Source organism: Terrapene carolina, unplaced genomic scaffold (genome assembly GCF_002925995.2).
Source record: "Terrapene carolina triunguis isolate 2854851 unplaced genomic scaffold, T_m_triunguis-2.0 Scaffold95, whole genome shotgun sequence".
Lineage (NCBI taxonomy): Eukaryota > Metazoa > Chordata > Testudines > Emydidae > Terrapene > Terrapene triunguis.
In genome coordinates, this window is record NW_020664446.1 from 16343536 (window position 1) to 16361935 (window position 18400).

Sequence of the window (18400 nt, forward strand, 5' to 3'; positions counted from 1 at the left end):
AAGAAGCTACGCAGGCAGGCTTAGTGATTTATTTCCTTTCTTCGTTACCTTCCTCACTCTGTAGTGGTGGCTATAGCTGTCCCTTTCCAGGCTTGCTACACTGCCAGCAGAACAAAACAATACACCTTGCTGGCTTAACACTTTTCAGCCCAGCTGCCAAAGAACTCTGATCTCCCACTCCCCTTCCCTTCCTGGAAAGGAGACGGTGCCGAGAGCACAAAACTCAAAATTTTAAAAATATCGTGAGAACAAAACTTTGTGGCTTTGGCCTGTTCAGAAATAGCCAAGGAGAAATTTACTCACTGGGCCTGATTCTTATTTATGCTAAAGCCCTTTTACACCAGTCTGGCAACAAGGAGGGGCCTTAAGAATACTGCTCGTGAAAGGAGTTTCCCTGACCCATGTAGAGCTTGCATAAGGGCTCACACCAGCCCTGCAATCTGACCTAGGAGGGAGTGGATTGACTATGTGTCAGGGGCATGACCAGATGCACTGCACTACAGCTGTTTCCTAGAGGAGGCCATAGGAAGCAGGGCATAAGTTAGAACAGCTTCAGGGTTGCTTTAATTTACACCAGGGCTGAACAGTCCTGGAAGGGGTGGAGTGAAAGATGGCTTAAAGAGACCTGTGCCCCTACCCCGCCTTCCATCCTGTCTCAAGTGCAGAACATATTTATTGAGAAGCAGGATCAGTCACCTCCTGTCTGAAACCAGAAATCGTAGGCATGTGACACTTAAAAAAGAAAAAACGTACAAAGCCTTACATCTTGGTAATTGTCTCCTGCATCTCTAGATGTGCATCAAACACTGTCTTGAGATGCTAAAAAAATTACAAGAAACTCAAAAAGGTTAGTTATTTATTGCTCAAGTTCTTTGAACTTGGTATTGTATTCATTTCATCTCCCACGGTATCTTTTAACTAAAGCATGAGGTCATTTGGTCTCCCTCAGAACTTGAAAATAAATTAATTATTTTTGTTGTAAAATAATATAAACATCTGAGTTATGAAAATATCTCCTTTTCCTGTTAAAGATCAAATGTAACTAACTATAATTCTAGGGAATAATATGCCATCTTGAAGAGAAGAGAAAAGTAATTACAAATAACTGTGTGTGGAGACAGGCTGGATTGATTGGAACTTGAGAAAATGCATCTCAGTCCCTTGATCCTACAGTTGCCTGGCAGTCATAGCAGGAAAAAGAACAGGAGTACTTGTTAGTCTCTAAGGTGCCACAAGTACTCCTGTTCTTTTTGCGGATACAGACTAACACGGCTGCTACGCTGATAGCAGGAAAAGAAATTCACTAGGGGGCTTTTCCATTTATGTAAGGGGGAAATGTCCATCCTATGGCAGGGATAGAAAATGAGTAAATGGATATACTGTGCTGACGTGTGTAAATTACATCCATTCCTCCCTTTAGAAACTGCACATATTCAGGACTTTTTCTAGTTCTGCTGATACAATTATCACAGGTTGTACCTGACTCTCAAATATACCTGTATCCTCTGTGTGTGTATATGCATTAGAATGTATATTTTGTTATATATAACTTCTTATTATTTTAATATACTGGTTGTATCACAGTAGCACATGAAATCCCAAATAGGATCAAGGTCCTATGCTGGGTGGTATATGCTAAAATATAGTAAGATGCAATCCCTGGTCCAAATAGTTTACAGTCTAAGACAACAAGCCAAACTCAAAAGGTGGAGGAAAGGGATATTGGTGTGTATAAAAGACTGACCCTGTGTTTTTAAACAAAATCATCCACTGCTTTCCACTCCATCATTCAGTAAGGCACCCCTCATCCAACTTATTACAATGGAGTTCAGATTTGGGGTGGGGCCCCTTTCCTTTTGCCCTTTTACATAAAGGAGCCTGTCCGTTCATTCTGAATTGAAAGAGTGGGGTTACAGTTCCCCAAAACAGGCAGTGGGAGCAGCTCCCCAGATGAACATGCAGATCTCAGGGTGCCTAGTGCTTCTGCATATCTGCCCAGACCACATCTGTACTAGTGGCAACAGGACTAATATCTGGCTTTGTATCTTTCTGGTCAGAGTTAGTATTTGATGTCCGTTTGAGAAGAGCAACTTGAATAAATCGATATGTTCTGAGGTTTTGGGTGTATAATTGTTGCATATGGAAACAATGTAAAAAACCATGTTTTCAGAAACCAAGGTAACTTATCTGCAGTCCACTCCTAACTTCAGTTCCATATCCCCCTAATGCAGTCGTTTTCGATCTGATCTGTGGGCCATTGCTGGTCAACAAAGCAGTTGTTTTCAGATGCTAACTTGTATGAAAGATGGCTTTAATGTATACATTACAAATTCCTACTATCACTTTACCATGTAAGAATTGGGCATAGTCAGGGGGTTATTCTGCGGTTGCAAATGGGAAGAGGTGGGCCAAGCAACTCTGAATGGCCAGGGTAGTGTCCACAAGACAATCTCTGAATGAAAATGTGATCTAGCCTATACAGAACATTTGTGAATCCCTGACCTAACCCTGATACCCATTAGCATGCGCATGGGCACTAAGTGAGAGAAATCCCTGTGCCAATTTGTTTAAATGCTTGCTTGACCGTATCTCTGTTGTATGTTGTTAATTCTCTCTTTACTAGTCATGTTTATGCAGCACGTATAAACCACCAGAAAGGGGGTTAAAACTCATCCAGATTAGTGGTAAAACTAACAGCTGCAAAGTATATGGTGTTCATTCTGTAAATGCTTTGTGAAAAATTGTACTAGATCCAAAGACAATTTTAGAGCATTAAGAAGTAAAGAGTATGCAATTTTACTGTTGTTGGACTATAAATTCATATTTTCTGAATGTATTACACTCTGCAGAATAAAATAATCTGATAACATTCCCTCCCAAATTAAGGCATGGGGATCTTCAGCTTTAGGATTTTTGCATGCAGTATTCTCAGGGTATGTCTACACTACAGGATTAATCCGAATTTAGATAATTCGAATTTGGGAAACAGGTTGTATAAATTCGATTGTGTGCGGCCACACTAAGCACATTAATTCGGTTTTTAACCACATTAATTCGGTGGTGTGCGGCCACACTACCCCATTACTTTAACCACAGTAATTCGGTGGTGTGCGGCCACACTAACCCTAATTCGAATTAACAAAATCGATTTAAGCGCTACTCCGCTCGTCGAGGTGGAGTACAGAAATCGATTTTAAGTGCCCTTTAATTCGAATTAACTGGCTCTGTAGTGTGGACGGGTGAAGGGTTAATTCGGATTAACGCAGCTAAATCCGAATTAAAGTCGTAGTGTAGACCAGGCCTCAGAGGCAGTTTGCTGAGCAAGGCTGACTGTTGGTTTGTTGACAATGTATGGATGTAACAAATGTAGGACGTTGTGGTTGTCAGTGTGCTGCACACAATGGACATACTGAATTTCATAGGGATAGCGAGTCTAGAACTCAGATCCTCAGGCCACTCAAGTTTAAAGGTGAATTACCTCCTGATAGTATAAATCTTATGATACACAGTAGAACAGTTCTGAGGCTGATCAGTAGATGGGAACGATGTACACACGTGCGTGTGCGAACCATTTCACTGCTACATTACAGCCAATAAGGAAAACACTTATTTTTTTAAATTGTGAACCCTTTTGCTTGCACCCAATTAACTGCAGAGGAGTGAATGTAAATTTGTCACTTTAGAATATTTTATAAATTGGCTAAATCTACTGTAAATGTTTCTCCTCTAAATCTTGTCATATTAATATTTGTAATGATTCGATTATTGTTATGGATGAAAAAGAAAAAGTCTCCCCCCCCCCCCCCACGTGCATTTGGTTTCAGGGTGATGGCCTGGATCCTAGGAAGATAATAGTACAGTTATGTACAGGTCTTGGCTGCAATTTTGTGACTCCACAGATAGGCATATAAGGTTTGATGCATTGCTCTTGGAAGCCAATGGAAAGATTCCTATTGATTTTGGGTGTTGGAGTGGGCTCACAAAGAACACTTCCTTGGTCTCTGAGGAAAGACTCAATCCTCCAAGGTGCTGAGTGCTTGGGCTCAACCCAGCAAAGCACTTAAGCGCATCCCTAACTTTAAGCATTTGAGTAGCCCCATTGATTTCAATGGAACTAGTAGACATGAAAGTCCCCACTGACTGGGACAAGATCAGGGGTAAGGGCCTAAATTACCTAGGTATTTAGGGGATTCTCAAAAGCACCTAGGCACCAAGTGGGATTTTTCAAAGCATCTCTCTCAGGTGCCTGTCTTCATCTTTAGGTACCTAAATCCCTTTGTCAGTCTGGCCCCAAGTGCTTTGCTTAATCAGGGCCACAGTGCTCAGCACCTTGACAGGTCAAGGCCAGAGGGAACATGGCTGTAACAATTCAACATCTTGGCTTTGTGGTTGGCTTTGACATGTGCTCCTTCATGTACTGGTAGCTACTCTTGTGGCTCAATATTTCCAATATTGTCTCACCTACTGTGTGAAATTGGTTGGAGAAAGTGGTTAGAAACAGTTGGACCTCAAGCTTTAATGTTCCTAAATAGCACAGAAAGGAAAATCGTAGAGTAAAACGGAAGAATTTTTAAAACGCATTTTACCAGCTAGAAACTTCTCTCCATGACTGCATCATAAAGACGTATTTCCTAAACCTGCATTCCTGAGCACCAGCTACTTATCTACAAATAAAACTGCAATTGAAAGAGGCAGCGTGTTCAAGGTTTATCTCTGAAAATTGCTGAAGCGTTCACAGAATGTGTTTTGTCGAGCAATTTGCATATTCATGAGCTGTAATTTTTCTAGTCACTGTATTCAGTTGATAATGGCTTTTTTAATACCGCAATTAAATATTTCTGATTTAGATTACACTAAATTGTTTACTCAAGCACATCAATACAATACAATCTTGTTTGCTTGTCGTTGGACTACAGCTATTAAAAGAACTCAAATTTGACGTTTCAACATGTAAGAGGGGTTTGAGGGTTTGTTTTTTTTCCTGTGACTTAAAAAAATAATCTTTAAAGGACCTTCTAGGTTCATATATGGCTCTCAGCACTGTGGTGTCGAAGCACCTTGCAATCGTTAATGAATTGTCTCCTCACGGTGCCCCTCTGGACTATGGTGGTATTATTCCCTTTTTACAGACACTGAGGCACAAGGCAGATTAAGTGACTTGCCCAAGGTCTGTGGTTGAACGGGAAGGTGAACCCAGCACTCCTGAGTTCTACTCCTATGTGTCCTCCACCAACTAGACCAGGGGGTGTCAAACTTCATTGCACTGCTAACCCCTTCTGACAACATCAATACTACACGACCCCAGGGGAGGACCAAAGCCTGAGCCCGCCCGAGTCCCACCGCCCTGGGTGGGAGGAAGGGGTGGATCGAAGCCGAAGCCGAAGGGCTTCAGCCTGAGGCAGGGTCCTGTAACTGGAGCCTTGCTCCCCAGGGCTGGAGCCCTTGGACTTTGGCCCTGGGTGGTGAGGCTCAGGCTTTGGTCCCGGGCCCCAGCAAGTCTAAGCCAACCCTGGCGACCCCATTAAAACGGGATCGCAACCCACTTTGGGATCCTGACCCACAGTTTTGAGAACCGCTGAACTAGACCATCCTTAGAGCTACCTGCACACCTGGGAGGAAGTTTTCTATAGTATCTCTTTTGTTTGAAATCTAGCAAGTTGCCGTCAGAAAGTAGGGGAAAAGGGAGAACAATAGTTGCTGCTCCTGCAAGAAAGACTTCCATGTCATTCTTTGCACGTGTGGCTATTCTTGTCCGAAACAAGTGCTTCAGCTGCCCGGTACCTTACAACAGTGTGGTACTAGCAGACTGGCACATCTGAACAATAACAAATGAGCTTGTGCACTAGCACAAAACAGTGAGGGAGGAGGGAGAACTATTAGGTGAAGACAGCAGGCAGTAATGGTAACCGGTTTCCTGGCCTGGCTACCCATTAACTACAACCCTTTCCCAGGCAAAATCTACCTTTTTGTTTTAGTGGCAGGAAGCCTAAGCTTATATAAGGGCCAGAATTCTCCAAAGCTTGTACAGCTGTTAGGGAAACTGAATGTTTTTTGTTTTTGTTTTTTGGCCCGGGTATCTTCTGGGTGTGTAGCATTTTGAAAATGCGGGTGTAAGTGTCCTCAAAAGGGCCCAGGCGGGAACTGGGGAAAAAGGGGTGCAATTAAGTGCATTGCTACTCATTTGTACCTGAGGTATGACTAACTCAGCACATGCAGTTTAACACCCTACTCTCCCAGCCATGTATCACTGAAGGCAAACACAGCACAGCCACAAACCTCACCCCACAGCATCGGCGCCGACTCTGTGGGTGCTCCGGGGCTGGAGCACCCATGGGGAAAAATTAGTGGGTGCTCTGCATCCACCAGCAGCCAAGCTCCCCTCACCTCCCACCCCACCTCCTCCCCCCCCGAGCGCGCTGCATCCTCACTCCTCCGCCTACCTCCCACAGCGCTTCCCGCCACCAAACAGCTGTTTGGCAGCACTTAGGACTTTCCAGGAGGGAGGGAGAGGAGCAGGGACGCAGCGCACTCAGGGGAGGAGGCGGGGCAGGGGCGGGGACTTGGGAAAGGGGTGGAATGGGGGGTGGGGTGAGGGCGATGTAGGGGCGGGGCCAGGGGCAGGGGTGGCGTCTAGCACACACTGGGAACAGTGGAAGTCGGCGCCTATGCCCCACAGTGATTGCAAAGCCCCCCAAATACACTGCAGAACTGGAGTTGTGCAGAGAGAGAGAGAGAGCGCAAGTATGTGGTATGGAACTCCCAGGAGAGAGCAGGGTAGGATGAGGGGTGGAAAGGGACAAGGATGCAAGTGGGGAATGAGAGAGGTGGGTACCTGGGAGGAATAGCTTCAAGTAGGGTGCAACAATTACTCCTGAGGGCATTCTGCACCAAAAAAATTAAAATTCTGTGCACAATATTTTAAAATTCTGCAGGTTTTATTTGTCAATAAATAAATGCAGAGGCTCCAGCATGGCAGTGGGGAGCACAGGCCACTGGTTGCACAAAGGTGGGAGATCACCCTGCAGCACCCCCACCACCCACCCCAGGGACACGGACTCAGTGGTGAGGCTTCACCCGACCCTGTGACACACAGCACAAGGCCTGGGCCTGCTCCAGAAACACTCTGGAGCTCTGTCTCGCTGTTCCAGGCACACCAGTTATGAGATAGGCAGGCTCAACCAGGCAGGATCCAAGTGTGGAGGAGCTCAGTGTGGGGGGATCCAGGTGTGGGGTGAGAGGATTCTGTGTGGGACAATCTGGGTGCAGGCAGCTCAGTGGGGGGGTCTAGGTGTGGGGGGATCTGGATGCACAGAGGCTCGTTGGGGAGGGGGGGAGTTCCAGTGCAGGGGTAACGGGACTCTGCAGGGGCTTCCAGGTGAAGATGGTTGGGGCTCAGCAGAGGGGTCTGGGTGCTGGGGATCTGGATGTGAGGTGGGGCTCATCAGGTTGGGGGTTTGAGTCAAGAGAGCTCAGTGGGAGGTGGTCTGGGTGCAGGAGTTGGGGTCCGGAGGCAGGAGGTCAGGGTGCAGGAGGCTCCAGATGAGGGGTTGAGGTTCAATAGTGTGGAATTTGGGTATGGAGGGCTAGGGGGGTTCTGCGTGTATGGGGTGAGGCTTGGCAGGGGTGTCTGGGTATGGGTGATTTGGATACACAGGGATTGGGTGGATGGGGAGCAGCTCCCCATACAGTGACCACACCCCCTGCAGCTGAGGAGCAATGGGGACAGAAAACGGGAGAATGCTGAGCTTCCTGCAGCTGGAGAGGTTTCTAGGGGTGGGTCTGACACAGCCCCAGCCACTCCTTGCAGGGGAAGAGGAAGTCCCATCCTCTCCGCCTCCAGCCCACCCGGGACTAGCAGCTGATCCCAGGTCAGGGTAGGAGCCACTGGCTGGGGTGTCCCCAGCCCTGCAGTGATTTACCTCTCCGCCGGCTGCTCCGGGTACCTGAAACAATGTACCTGCGCAGCTAGGGAGTGGTGCATGACTGCTCTTGCAGCTTCCCTTTGCTTCCATGTCAGAAAGTCATTTTTCTGCAGGGAAGCAAAGAAGTCTGTGTGGGACATGAATTCTGCGCACATGCAGTGGCACAGAATTCCCCCAGGAGTAAACAATGCAGCCATCCATCATGCCACTGCTTTAAAATGGGGTAGGGGCAGGAAGGAGGAAGGGAAGGGTGAACAGATATTTCAGCAAGCATTGCTGTCTCTTCATATTCAAGAGCCACCAACAAGTGGTAGCCTCCCCAGGACCACAAGAGACTGCTGGGTAGGGCTGGTCAGAACATGGAATTTTTGATCCATGTGAAAATCTGACATTTCAGGTATTTTTTCATTCTGAATCAGCACCAAAATAATTTTTTTTAAATTTCCCATTGAACTGGAATTCTGAAATTTCACTGAGAGAAAAAATCAAAATGACATTTCATTTTGACTTTATCAAAACATTTTATTCTGATAAAGTCAAAATATTTCATTTCAACTGACAACTTGACTTTTGTTTTGCATTCTAAATTATAATGTCAAAACATTTCAATGTTTGTTATAAATTATAATAAAGTCAAAACAAAATGTTTTGGTAATTTATCCTAGAAAAAATTAACATCAATTCATGCCTGTGGTATATTTTGATTTAGTCAAATCAGCATTTTCCAAAGGAATAGTGTTCCGTCGGAAAAACTTGGACCAGCTTTGCTGCTGGGGAACATAATAGATGGGTAATTGAAGAGGAGGAAGGAGGCCTGCATGTCCATATCAGGCATGCACACACAGGCAGCTGGTGAAATCGGTTTCACTTTACTCAAGTTATTCCAGCATTGCTCTGAATGCAGCATCCAGCTGTGGAAATCAACAAAATAACCATGTGGCAATCAGCAAAAGAACAGTCGGGGAGAAATTATTTGTGTTTTTCTTTTCTTGACAGCTGATAAATTACTGCTCTTTGTCTTTTGTTCCTTTGAAAGAGCAGCCCATGCGCGGAGGTTGCAGCATTGCCCATGTCCCGTTGCCCTGTGTTGGCTGGCATAGGTTAGGGTGGAGTGGATGACTCAGTGGAGGAGAGGTAGGGTAGGCACATTGACTGTAGAGGTGCTTTGGAAGGTGCACTGTTGGAGCACAAAGGGAGAGAAACCCACTTGTTTACAATGTGAAAATAGGCCATGTGTGCCAGGGCAATTGCTTGCATTTCAGAGTCTGCGGTCTCAGGGCAGGGTGGTATCACAGGTACAGCATGGAAGTAAGAGCGAGTTTCATGGCTTGCTCCTGTATGCACAAAGAGGATGGTGCAGCTGCGGGCTACTAAGGAAATGGCGGAGATATGACATTTGAAGGGTATGCAGGGTGCCTGTTTGCTAAAGTGGTTTGAACTGTGCCCTGGTGAGTCTGAGGGGGAAGTCGAGGAGATTCCTATTTTAAATTCCCAGTCGTCCCACACAGTCTCCATATACATGACTATGCCACGAGCCCTCTAAAGTGACCCTCCCTCAAGTAGTGGAGTTCCTGAGAGTCCAAGGAAGAAGGAAACACAGGTAAACATTTGCTTGGTAGTAGGACATGCCCACAGTTTTCAATGTCCCAACACCCAGAATGATTTCCCCAGGCATTCTCTTCAGGAGGGCCATGCCCTGACTTGTTAAATTGAGTGCTTTGGCTCTCTGATTGGCTAGCTCATTGAGGACACCTATCTGCTTTAAATATTGTGGTTTGTCCTATTCCTGAGACCTCTCCATATCTAATGTGGGTGTCTAGAACCTTCCATGGCATTTACCTTTGCAAGAATATTATTCCACGTTAGGATCTGGACCAGGGTTTTATTTCTGTTAATTATGATTAATCAATAGCTTTCTTAGCTTAATGTTGGAAAAAATGTGTGTTATGTGCAAGAATGGCTGATAAGTGATACCCCTGTGGGAACACTGTTTTTTCCTAACATCTGTTTCTGTGTTTTTTCTCTAATTCTCCTGCTTCTGTCTTCATAGAGTCTCCATCTCCTTTCCCGGGCACTGTCTCCTTGTCTTCTAAACCTTTCGTTTTTTTTTTCTCCATCCATCTTTGTGCCTACAAGCAACATGTCCTTCAGTGATTGACTGGTTTATTTGCTTGAATTTCCTTCTTTGTTACTCCATAGAAATTCTTTAAAATTGAATCAATTCCTTTTTAAAATCCTTCCTCTTATATTGGAAGTGCTTACATTGGGCATTGAATTAGGTTCAGTGCTCATGAAAGGTACCGGACCTGACAGGGCTGTGCATGGAAAAGGTATAGCCTAGGCAAAAGCGAGTACCATCGGATCCATTTCGATGAGCAATTCATCCTTAAGCCCTCTGCTGAGATCTCCAGGTTTGTGCCAATTACACTAGTGTTTTCTGTGATGCAGTCTTGTTATGAGTTCGGTCTTCCATGGTCGTCTGAGTGTATCAGATTACAATAACGGTTAATCACTACCAAACTGGGCTGGATTTAATGTGGTGAAAACTTCATAGCTCATGACCAAGCCCCTCAGCCATCTAATCCCTTTAAAGTGAACATCTTGGAGCCTTTGGCTAACGTTTCCAGTGACTTTCAATGAAACTTTGGCCTCCTAGGTGCCTGAGTCACTTCGGCACCTAAGTCACCGAGGCAGTCTTGAAAATGTTACCCTCTATCCATTATTATATTTTATTTTTGTAGTTACAGTTTAAGAGTATATTTGGTTCAGAAAGTTGAGACTTAAAATTTCCACAGATATTAACTAAATGGGAAGAACTCAGCTTCCTTGAACTGTGGGCCTTTCACACTGCCATGTAACTGAACCCTGGATCAGTAGCCAAATACTTTTCTTAAACCTTGGATTTGATCGCATGTATGGGCCTGGCCTAACACCGTGCAAGTTGTCCTTTTTCCCCCACATGGCCATGGCTGGGAAGTATGCCTGGAGAGGAGAATAGCATCGGAATGCAGGAGAGGTCTCCGGAATGCAAACCGACCACACTTCTGCTATTTACGTGGAAACACCAGTTTTTCTTATGTTTTCCATGTTGATTTGCTGCAGTACCTTCCACAGGCTGGCTGTGCTCAGGAGACAAATGCCCTGTCTTTGTAATCTCACATTTGATTATTTGTTTAAATCCTTCATGAACCAGGGGGTGTTTCCCTTTCGAAACAAACTTGTGCAATCTCTCTGGTTTTCAATGAACCACATAGAAGGGATTCATCTGTACTACCGTGTAGCTGACCAGGCAGGGTTAGATCTTCCTTGGGGTGGCTGCCCACTCTTCCAAATAACTTGTACAACTCTGATATGGACTTAACTTCACCTGGATTCATCTTCACTTCCGGTGCCATTGTCAGACATGGGACTTTATGCTGTTTGTTATTTTCTTGTTATGTTTGAACAAACACCCACTGCAAGAATCAGCCAGAAACACTTGTAAGATGTGTCGTCCTTTCCATCTCCATCTATTTATTTATTTTTGGCACAGCTGTGCAGCAGAATGCGGCACCATTGCTGCATGAAGCTGTGCTGTGCTAGGCATGGTAAAGGAGCTGCCTATTTAAACCCAAGCTGACTTGGCACCTATGTTCTAGGGCAAGCCTCCAGCCTCTTTGTGACCAGGCACCTTGCCATACAAACAGATGGACCTGAGGAGAGGCAGCCAACAAACTATGGATGCACATGAGCTCTGTTTTCTGTGGACAGAATTCCCACAAGGGAACACTGGTATGGATGCTCCTCTTGATCTTAGGTGACTATGATTAAGGGGACATGGCCTATGGCTTATCTGTTTGAACTTAATTATATTTTACAAGTGACCAGGCTAGGCAATTTTTTTCCATTTGGTTCAAGCAAGACCACAGAGGGGCATTATAATAAACTCTCCTCAGCACTCTTTGGGCTCTTTGTGGGAAGCTTCCCTAGCATTAGGCCAAAACGAGCTGATGTGACCTGGCTGAATGTTGTGCGAACGCATCAGCAAAGTGTGGAAAACTGTTTCACATTCTCCTTAGAGCTTCTGGGCATGGAAAGGGTGCCATTGCCAAACTTAAGAGCCCTAAAGAGCTTTCAGGTTTTGCGTTTTGCCTGGCTGGTATTCTGTTCTCACAGCCCAGGACATGCTGGGCCAACTTCACCACTGCCAAAGTCAATGGAGTGACTCCAGAGATGAATCTGACCCACACTTTCATCTCCAGATTCAATAACAAATAAGACCACACAAGTTCCTTGCTTGAAATAGCCCTCGCTGGTTTCACGTTAGGACATCCAGGAGTCTGGTAACCAGAGCTGCCTCAGAGCTTCCTCGTTTGACTGACCAGCATCCTGCTGACAGGAGATGAAAAGCCTGCTACAGGACACAAGATGCTGGTAAAAGATGAGCTAGTCAAAGAGTGCTAGTAATGAACAGGAAATGCATAGGATGCACCTGGAAGATACTAGATGCTCCCATTTGGAATCTATGCTCTCATGTGATATGTGATTGAATAACACTGCTAGTCTGTACATTCCACACTGGAATATCTATATTCTGTTGTGTCACTGTGCCTGGTTAGGAGCGCGCAGTGAGCGGGCATTGGGATGGAATATATAGACTCCATCCAGATGCTGGCAGCTACAGCTGGGCAAATTTTTTGGGAGGGGGCAAATAGTTTATTCACCAAAAAATGAAAGGTTCAGTCGACCTTGAAACTAGTTGCACATTTGACATGAATTTGCCAAATCGCTTCAGCCAACATGTATAATATAGAATATTAGGCTGGATTCACAAGGGGATTTAGGCACCATTCACAAAATGGCTGGAAGAAGAGGCAGCGCTGCTGCCCACCTTATGACTTTTAGCCTAGTAGTTGGAGCAGTGGTGCCCAAACTTTTCTGTCGTGCCCCCCCCGCCCCTTACCAGTAATGGAATCTGTCTGCACCCCCTGCCCGTTACTGCACAGTTGGCTCAGCAGAGGAGCTTGGGCTGTAGGTGGAGCTGGGGGCTAAACAGGGGATGGGGAGAGGAGCTAGCGCTAGAGGCAGAGCTGGCCTGGGAGAGGAGAGGGAATGAGGGCAGAACTGGTAGGGGGCAGAGTGGAGCTGTGGCTGGGGCCAGAGCTGAGCTGGGGTGCCCCTAGGGCAAGGGTGGCCAACCTGAGCCTGAGAAGGACCCAGAATGTACATTGCCAAAGAACCATAGTAATATGTCAGCAGTCCCCCCATCAACTTCCCCCCCACACCCCGGCAGCCCCGCTGATCAGTGCCTCCCGATCAGCTGTTTTGTGGCGTGCAGGAGGCTTGGGGGGGCGAGGAGTGAGGGCATGGCAGGCTCAGAGGAGGGGGCAGGAAGGGGTGGAGTGGGGGCAGGGCCTGTGCAGAGCAAGGGGTTGAGCAGTGAGCAGCCCCCGGCACATTGGAAAGTTGGAGCCTGTAGCTGCAGTCCCGGAGCCGGTGTCTATACAAGGAGCCCCATATTAACTTCTGAAGAGCTGCATGTGGCTTCGGAGCCACAGGTTGGCCACCCCTGCCCTAGGGGATGCCCCCCACAGTTTGGGGACCACTTGGTTAGAGCACCCCCCCGGGATGGGGAAACTCAGGTTCAGTTTCCCCTGTGCATGGTGTGGACCAGCAATTTGAACGTAGATCTCTCATGTTGTAGGAGAGTGCCCTAGTCAGGCAGGTCTTTCTCAGTTTCTCCTGCTGAAGCTGTTCCACTTTGTATAAAATACTTGTATAGGGATTGTCGCAGGGACTTGAACTTGGTTTTCCCACCCCCCCATGTGAGTGCTCTAACCACTGGGCTTTAGAGTCCTTCATGCTTTCTCTCTTGCGCGTGTACACACATGCATTTTATTCTGGCCCCATTCCAGAATACCCCAATGCTCAGTGGCTAGTGTACTCTCCTGTAGTGTGGGAGACCCCTGTTCAAATCCCTTCTGCACACCTGGCAGAGCAGAGAACTGAGCCTTCATCTTCCACATCCAAAGTGAGAACTCTACGCACTGGGTTAAAAGTGATATGGTGGGAGGCACCTTCTCCAGCAATGTTGTCAGTCTAGCCCTTTAAAAATGCCTGAAAATAATATGTTTTGGGTCAAACGATGTGTTTCATGCAACCTGAAATGACCATTTCAATTTAAAAAAAAAAAATCAACAATTTTTGGATTCAGTTTGACCCGCACTGAAATATGTTTTGATTTCCGGCACTGCCAGCGATCCAAAACATCCATTATTCACCCAGCTCTACTGGCAGCTGGAGGGTTAACAAAAGAGTAAGGGAAAGCCAGAGTTGCTCAACCCGAGGGCAAAGATTGTCAGGTTAGATGGGCTGTGTGGATGAGGTGAGTTGAGGAATTCCCGGGTGCACTATAAGAAAGAGGTACACTAATTGGCATACAGGGGAAGAAGGAAAAGCCCTCCTTAAATTTGACTGTACCAGGCCACCCCTTCACTCAGAAATGATGCCTACGGAGACTTACAATTCTTAATCCGAACTCTTGACTGTGAGGGTTCTGAAAAACTCCGGTACATCTGTCATATGGACTGCTAGATCTCTGGATATTAGTTGCTTATGTGTCTGTGACTCACCTGCTCTGTCATGGGAAATCCAATTCCATGCAGTTTCCCGCAATATTGCTGCTCTTGAACTTTATTCAGCAATGGGAATGGCTGCTGTCATGTTTGCGACCAGGGGCTGCTAACAGGGAATTTCGCAAGGGAGTTCTCCAGGTGAAGGAGGAGCAATACAGCACCCTTTTGGGGTAAGTGACTGTCTGCAGTGTGTGTTTGTTTGTGTTTGGGGGTTACTTGCTGTGTGCTGAGCTTGTGTTTGGCAGTCTGTTTGTTTGTTTGGTTGTTTGAAGGACCGTGTGCTGTGGCTGACAGTTGGAAGCTGTGAGCTTCAAAGGAAGGTTTGAAACCAGGAAGCCTCTGGTAATTGGCTGAGCCTTACTCAGTGGGCGGGGCATTCATACAGGCCAGGGCTTTATAAAGCAGCGCACAAGCGACCAGGGAGCGTTTGCGAACAGGGGCTGCTAACAGGGAGTTTCGCAAGGGAGTTGGGAAGGGGAGTGGGAAGGGGCGAGGGTCCCTTGCCGGTTCTATCTGTTTTCCCTTTATTCCCCTTAAAACTTTAAACTTCTTGCTTAAACAACCCTTTCAGCGGACAGGGGGCTGCAGACGGGAGTTTGACAGAGGGAGGCTTACGATGGTTAGGAAGACCCGCAACACCTGTGCCAGCACTGCTTCTGTCTCCTCCACCTGCGCCTGTAGCCAGACAGAGCGCCTGAGCATGGATGCTTCTACCCAGATCCTGGTGTGGTTTTGCAGAGACTGTAACTTGCAATTTCCACTTACTGATATCCAGGCTGAGGGGACCATCCAATGTGAAAGGTGCCTGCTGGTGGAATCTCTCAGGCAGCAGGTGGGAGAGCTACAGGAGGAGGTGGCTAGGTTGAGAAGCATCCGAATCCACGAGCAATTCCTGGACAGTGTCCATGTGGAGACAGCTGAGGTAGCTGTCCCAGGACACAGGACTGCTGATACACCACTGGTGGAGGAGGAGATGGCTCAGGGTGGACACTGGCAGCTGGTTACTTCTGGCAGCAGGCAGTGCTCCACCCCTGCTCCGAACCCTCCCGCTGTGGTAATAGGTAACCGTTATGCTCTTCTTGATACAGGAAAGAAGGCATCACCCCCTACAGTAAAGGAGGAGAAGCCTCGTACCCCTAAGGCTGGGAGGTCTGCTGCCACCACTGCGAATAGGAAACGTAGGGTAGTGGTGGTCGGAGACTCTCTGCTGAGGGGGACGGAGGCGCCCATCTGTCGCCCTGACATTTCATCTCGGGAGGTATGCTGCCTGCCGGGAGCCCGTATCCGAGACGTTACGGAGGCATTGTCGAGGATTATCCAGCCCTCTGACTACTACCCCATGCTACTCATCCATGTGGGCACAAATGATACTGCGCGGTGTGACACTGAGCGGATCAAGAGTGACTACAGGGCTCTGGGAGTACGGGTGAAGGAGTTTGGAGCGCAGGTGGTATTCTCTTCGATTCTTCCTGTCAAAGGTAGGGGCCCGGGCAGAGACAGATGCATCATGGAGGTGAATGCCTGGCTGCGAAGATGGTGTCGCCAGGAGGGCTTTGGCTTCCTAGACCACGGGATGCTATTTGAGGAAGGACTGCTAGGCAGAGATGGTGTTCACCTTTCGAGGAGGGGAAAGACCCTATTTGGACACAGACTGGCTAACCTAGTGAGAAGGGCTTTAAATTAGGTTCGACGGGGACAGGTGAGCAAAGCCCGCAGGTAAGTGGGGAACATGGAGACCTGGGAGATGGGTCGGAGACGAGAGGGAGTGTGGGCTATATTGGCAGAGAGAAAGGAGGGTCAGGACAAAACCGGGAGGAAAGATCAAACCAGTATCTTAGATGCCTATATACAAATGCGAGAAGTATGGGTAATAAGCAGGAAGAACTGGAGGTGCTAATAAATAAATACAACTATGACATTGTTGGCATCACTGAAACTTGGTGGGATAATACACATGATTGGAATGTTGGTGTGGATGGATACAGCTTGCTCAGGAAGGATAGACAGGGGAAAAAGGGAGGAGGTGTTGCCTTATATATTAAAAATGTACACACTTGGACTGAGGTAGAGATGGACATAGGAGATGGAAGTGTTGAGAGTCTCTGGGTTAGGCTAAAAGGGGTAAAAAACAAGGGTGATGTCATGCTAGGAGTCTACTACAGGCCACCTAACCAGGTGGAAGAGGTGGATGAGGCTTTTTTTAAACAACTAACAAAATCATCCAAAGCCCAAGATTTGGTGGTGATGGGGGACTTCAACTATCCGGATATATGTTGGGAAAATAACACAGCGGGGCACAGACTATCCAACAAATTCTTGGACTGTATTGCAGACAACTTTTTATTTCAGAAGGTTGAAAAAGCTACTAGGGGTGAAGCTGTTCTAGACTTGATTTTAACAAATAGGGAGGAACTCGTTGAGAATTTGAAAGTAGAAGGCAGCTTGGGTGAAAGTGATCATGAAATCATAGAGTTTGCAATTCTAAGGAAGGGTAGAAGGGAGAACAGCAAAATAGAGACAATGGATTTCAGGAAGGCGGATTTTGGTAAGCTCAGAGAGCTGATAGGTAAGGTCCCATGGGAATCAAGACTGAGGGGAAAAACAACTGAGGAGAGCTGGCAGTTTTTCAAAGGGACACTATTAAGGGCCCAAAAGCAAGCTATTCCGCTGGTTAGGAAAGATAGAAAATGTGGCAAAAGACCACCTTGGCTTAACCACGAGATCTTGCATGATCTAAAAAATAAAAAGGAGTCATATAAAAAATGGAAACTAGGACAGATTACAAAGGATGAATATAGGCAAACAACACAGGAATGCAGGGGCAAGATTAGAAAGGCAAAGGCACAAAATGAGCTCAAACTAGCTAAGGGAATAAAGGGGAACAAGAAGACTTTTTATCAATACATTAGAAGCAAGAGGAAGACCAAAGACAGGGTAGGCCCACTGCTTAGTGAAGAGGGAGAAACAGTAACAGGAAACTTGGAAATGGCAGAGATGCTTAATGACTTCTTTGTTTCGGTCTTCACTGAGAAGTCTGAAGGAATGCCTATCCTAGTGAATGCTAATGGGAAGGGGGTAGGTTTAGCAGATAAAATAAAAAAAGAACAAGTTAAAAATCACTTAGAAAAGTTAGATGCCTGCAAGTCACCAGGGCCTGATGAAATGCATCCTAGAATACTCAAGGAGCTAATAGAGGAGGTATCTGAGCCTCTAGCTATTATCTTTGGAAAATCATGGGAGACGGGAGAGATTCCAGAAGACTGGAAAAGGGCAAATATAGTGCCCATCTATAAAAAGGGAAATAAAAACAACCCAGGAAACTACAGACCAGTTAGTTTAACTTCTGTGCCAGGGAAGATAATGGAGCAAGTAATTAAGGAAATCATCTGCAAACACTTGGAAGGTGGTAAGGTGATAGGGAACAGCCAGCATGGATTTGTAAAGAACAAATCATGTCAAACCAATCTGATAGCTTTCTTCGATAGGATAACGAGTCTTGTGGATAAGGGAGAAGCTGTGGATGTGGTATACCTAGACTTTAGTAAGGCATTTGATACGGTCTCGCATGATATTCTTATCGACAAACTAGGCAAATACAATTTAGATGGGGCTACTATAAGGTGGGTGCATAACTGGCTGGATAACCGTACTCAGAGAGTTGTTATTAATGGTTCCCAATCCTGCTGGAAAGGCATAACGAGTGGGGTTCCGCAGGGGTCTGTTTTGGGACCGGCTCTGTTCAATATCTTCATTAACGACTTAGATATTGGTATAGAAAGTTCGATTATTAAGTTTGCGGATGATACCAAACTGGGAGGGATTGCAACTGCTTTGGAGGACAGGGTCATAATTCAAAATGATCTG

The 18400-nt window shown here is 46.3% G+C and overlaps 1 protein-coding gene across 1 annotated transcript in view; it reads left to right on the forward strand.

Annotated features, from left to right (window-relative positions):
• The window catches only part of GRK5 (G protein-coupled receptor kinase 5), a 239237-nt gene that overhangs the window by 48177 nt on the left and 172660 nt on the right, over positions 1 to 18400 (forward strand). The gene's annotated exons all lie outside the window — the stretch shown is intronic.